This window comes from Lolium rigidum, chromosome 2, assembly GCF_022539505.1.
Source record: "Lolium rigidum isolate FL_2022 chromosome 2, APGP_CSIRO_Lrig_0.1, whole genome shotgun sequence".
Classification (NCBI taxonomy): Eukaryota; Viridiplantae; Streptophyta; class Magnoliopsida; order Poales; family Poaceae; genus Lolium; species Lolium rigidum.
This window is the reverse complement of record NC_061509.1, coordinates 250,730,175-250,735,281: the sequence shown is the minus strand read 5'-3', so window position 1 is coordinate 250,735,281 and position 5,107 is coordinate 250,730,175.

Genomic DNA, 5,107 nt, shown 5'->3' with positions numbered 1-5,107 from the left:
CGGGAAATCATTCTCTCTATTTTGTAAAGCTTACACAACACTACACAAGAATAGGAAGTAAATGATATGCCACACCATTTGAAGACTTAAGCCAAACAATAGAACTAAGGTTAAGTTGCAGAGGTTTTGTTTTGCAAGAATAAAACATTGGTTGACCAATTTTTAAATAAAAGAGTGGGCAAAGGTTTAAAAATAAACCAAAGAGTTTTGGTTCAACAATCCATGTCACACATACACATTAGTAACAGTAAGAAATATGCATGAACAGAGACTAACACTATTTTTCCTAGATGGCCAGTACTAACACAAGACTAACCCAATTGGATTCACTCAAAAATATTAAACCTACAAATTTAGGAATTTGTTTGAATCTGGCTGTACAGAAAACAAGATCTCGTAAGCCATAAATCGTAGAAAAATCCTAAAAATATGAGACCACTGGCATTTGAAAGATATTTAAACAGAGATGCATACACAATTGGATTTGGGTTCAAAAAGTTTCTGAAACTCTCACAAATGGATTAACAAGGTTACTGTATGTCTTTACCATTTTCTTTACAACTGGATTTTCATAATAGATAAATGTTTGAAACTTGTTGGAGATGATTAAGAAAACATACAGCAGTCCTACAAAGTTGGAATCACTCAATTAGGTTCAAAGATGGATTTTTGGTGATTTAAAAACTAACAGCCATGTCTGCAGAACACACAGAACAAGTTTAATTCACCACAAATCGTACATGATTCATAAAAATATGAGGTCAGTTGAATCTGAAAGGTATTGAAAAGCTAATTCTTACCCAGTTTGTTTCATTCAAGAATTCGATTCCAAGCTCCTGGTTTAATTCGACAAAGTCAGATCTGACCAGATTTTGATCTGTGAACCATTTCAGTTTCAGGAGGTCAACCGAAGTGAAACCACCGCCAAAATGAAGGTATTGAAGAGGGCTTTCACCCGCAGTTGGGTTTGCTCAAAAAGGTTTTGTAAATCTGGACAAATCTAACAAACAGTGATTCTGTATGTTTACAGAACTTCATTTACCGTGGAAAATCCGTAACGAATTTGAGTATGAGACCAACGCCAAGTTGTAGATCTTTTCAATATCTATCCGCGGAACTTTGAATCACCCGATTTGGATCTGCACACGAGATTTGGTGGATTTTACAAGTTCGTACCAGAATCTGAAACAGCAAGATAGCAGAAATTACTGCAGGGATTTGGACGAACTTTGCTCAAGAACTTCAGATCTGAGGATTGCTCAAGCTTCTCCATGCTTAGACCAACATGCACCTGTATCAAGATCCAATCTTAGCAATGGAGGAAGAAGAAGAGGAGAGAAAACCATCTAGGGTTAGGGAGAAGAAGGAGAGGGAGGCTCTCATGGTGAGGATGAGCTTGAGGGAGGGGAGAGCTTCATCTTGGTGGCTTGCCATGGCCATGGCCGGCCATGGGAGCAAGGGGAGCACCATTTTCGTGGGGAAGTGGAGGAGGAGAGTGTGAGGGAGTGGAGGAAATAGTAGGGAGTGAAAAGAAATGAGGCAAAGGAGAGGAGGTGTGGCCGGCCAAGCTCCTTATAAAGAGGGAGGATGGTGGCTGCCTCCTCATTGATTGGGTGGGTTGGGAGGCTGCTCATTTATTGATTGGGGTAGTTGGGAGGCAAGTCTTGTAGAGGAAGAAAAATAGAGAGGAATGGCTGGCCGAAATTGCCATGCATAGACAATGGCCGGCTCCATCCTTGCCAAACATAAGTGAACAAACAAAGAGATGCACAACATCCATGTGTGTAGGCCAAGGCATGATGTTGAGGAGATGACGTCAATGAGTGACTTTACTGATGATAAGAATATGAGTGGATTCATATAGATAAAAAGAAGTGTGAGGTGATATGTACTCTAAGGATAATTCCCACCACTTTGGTTGTGACAAACATAAGATGAAAATAGATCCAAAGGTATAGTTGAAGAATAAAACTTTTTATTTGAATTCAAAATTGAAAAGATTGGCATTGACCACATGCAACAATGCATGAGCATGCCAAGGTAGATGGGTAATGTTGATTTGATGAAGTAAGAATGAAAAGAGAGAGGTGTTAATAAACATTGGTGCCAATGTTGAGGAATGAAGCACTTTGATCAAGTGATCAATTTGGCCAAAAGATGATGGTGGTGATGGTGGTTTAGACAATTGTAGAGTAAGGCTAAGAGAGATGGTGAGTGAAATAACCATACTCACAAGGATGAATATGGTGGCATAAGCCATCAACATGAGGTCAAGATGATGATGGTAAACCATACAAGAGTGAGATGTGATGAATGAATGGAAGTTGTTAATTAGATCTGGAACTTTACAGAGGTGGGTCTCCACCACTATGAGAGTTGATCAAAATGTTGGATAGGGTTTATATTGAACTTTCCTTTGAAAACATTTTGAAAGAGATCCAATGATTTTTAAAACAAAATGGGTCTACTTGCATAATAATGCCAAATAGATTTTTCCCTTGTGTTATCAAAAGGTGCAAGGATGGCACATGTACCAAAACCATGCACTTAAAAGAAGGAAGAAAATCAAATGCCTTTATAGAAAGTCTTTTTGGGTTGAAGGGAATGGGATGATACAAAATACCATCCACAATCTCTCTTGTTATTTGAAGAAAACATTTAAGGAGTTTTAATAACAAGGAGTTATTTTTGTGGCTAAAACCAGGGAAGAAAAACAATAGGGTTTTTGAGAAAGAAAACTAATTTAGGAAGAAGTGTTCTCAAGAGTAGATGGTGGCTACAGATTGTACCCATCATTCCCACTCTTGGTTTTGTGAAGACTAAACTTGAATAAAACAAGAGGTAAAAGTGAAGGAAGTAATCTAAAGTTGAAACATTGGATATGGTATAAGATCAAGTTGGATATCAGAGTTGTAGGGGTAGAATGAGACATGCAGGACGTGGAAATTGTAGAGGGAGATGCACAGATGAGATCCATGTATTTAGGTTACCAAAAACAGTTGTGGGTGCTTAGATTTTAACTGCCAAAGTCTGGACATTTTAAACCTGTCAACACAGATGGTCGACATGGCCTCAAAACCAACAAGGATGAGTGGGTACAAGAGATGAATGTAGCTAGGGGTAGATGATCCCAAGTTTTGAATTAAGGATGATTGAGCTATCTTGTACCACAAAGAGAAAAATCAAGATGGCACACTCATGTTGTCACCAGGAGAGAGGTTTGATGTAGTAAGAAGGAAAACAATTCTTCCTACGCCACACATGTGTTTTATTTGGTGAGTTGCTTGTTTAACCACTAGGGGTGTTGTTCTATGAGGTAGCTCAAGACAAAACTCAACAAGCAAATCAAGACAATTCATCTACCAACAGATCAAGGCAATTCATCATAACAAACAGATCAAGGCAATTCATCTTAATTAGCCTAAAGAAAAAGTTTTTGTTCCCCCTAATTTTTGCATTAAGGACAAATAAACAAGGTTGCAAAAGTGGGGCGTTACACATATCATCTTTCACCAACTGTACTTTCCCCACACCAACACAAGGCTAAAACTAGGCCAACCCTCTCTTTTGCTGCTTGGAAATATTCAGTTAGTTGTTTTGTGTACCTTATTATGGTTATATCTCATTTATGTTAAAAGTAGAAGTTACATTTCTTATAGATAATAAAAACACATATAATACGGAAAAGTGACATTATTTAATGGAAGCAACTTACCTACTAGATCCCCAAGGTTGGACAAGCGTTTATTTCCACATTTGAATGTGTTTACCTTACAACGTTCAAAGCTGACATCATGGTGAACATGTAGTTTATGACTTCATGGTGGCGCTGAATGTAGTGGTGCTACCGAGATGATAATAACGGTATAGTGCGGTGTTTAGATTTTGACCTATTTCAATGGAAAACGCTTCGTTCCCGTCGGAGGTTCCGTAGCGTCGCAGTCTCCGGGTGCGCAGCCGTCGGATGGAGTGGATCGGCACCGCTGGCTCCGCTACCGCACAGGTCCACCAACAGACGGACCCACCTTATCCTCTCAAGAGTGCTTCTGTCCACTCGTTTTTCCTCCAAGCCATAAACGGTGTCGTACTTCCCTACCTCATCTCTTCCCCAAATGGCCACATCGTCTTCTTCCTCTGGCCGAGCTTCGACCTCCCGCTCGCGCCTCGCGTTACCTCTCGCCACCGACCTCGTCGGGATCCCCCGCTCCAACTCCACCTCGTCGGCCGTCACCCGACCTCTGGCGTGCCAATGGACCTCCACCGCGCCGTCCCTTCCTCCATGATTTTTCTGCTGCTGCAAGCACGCCGCCGCTAGACGTTGCTGCAAACTCCGGTCGATGCTGCTGCAAAAACAGGCCACCGCTGCTACAAACGCCGGTCGCCGGTGCTACATACTTTTCCGCCGCTTGGCTTCTTTGCTGCAAACGCGAAGTGCGCGAGCTGCGAACGGCGGTCGCTTAAGGTCGCCGGTGCTGCATGGTCTGCCGCCGCTGCTTGCTGCAAATGTTAGCTGCGCGAGCTGCAAACGCCAGCCGCCGTTGCTTCATTAGTCGGTCGTCCATGCTACAAGGGTGCATCGTGGTGCTGCAACCTACGACGGCGGAAGCTCCGTCGGCGACGGCGATGGCGATGCTGCGACCGGCGAATACGGAAGCTGCGAGCGGCGGCGGTGGAGGCGGCGGTGGAGGCTGCGACAGCGGTGGCGGAGGCTGCAACGGCGACGGCGAAAGCTGGGACAGCGGCGACGGCTTCCCTAGTTCCCTGCGACCGGCGACTGTTGACGACGTTTCCGCGGCAGGTGGTGGTGCTGTCGGCGGTAGACAGCGATGCTGCCAGCGGCGAACGGTGATGCATCACCGGCGGTGAGAGGAGATGCTACCGGCGGTGGACGTCCATGCTACGATGCTGCTAGCCGGAGTCTCCACGCTACAGGCGCCGGCGTATGCTGTTTTTATGCCGCGATGGAGGAGAAAAGGGGCCATGGTGCTTCGGATGTGAGCAGAGAAAGACGTAGTCTCTTGTCCTTGTTTCCTTTCCTACGGACACGTGGCGGCCGCTCGACCCGGAGGTTCAGAAGGCCCCAGCCTCCGGAGGATTGTCGCACTTC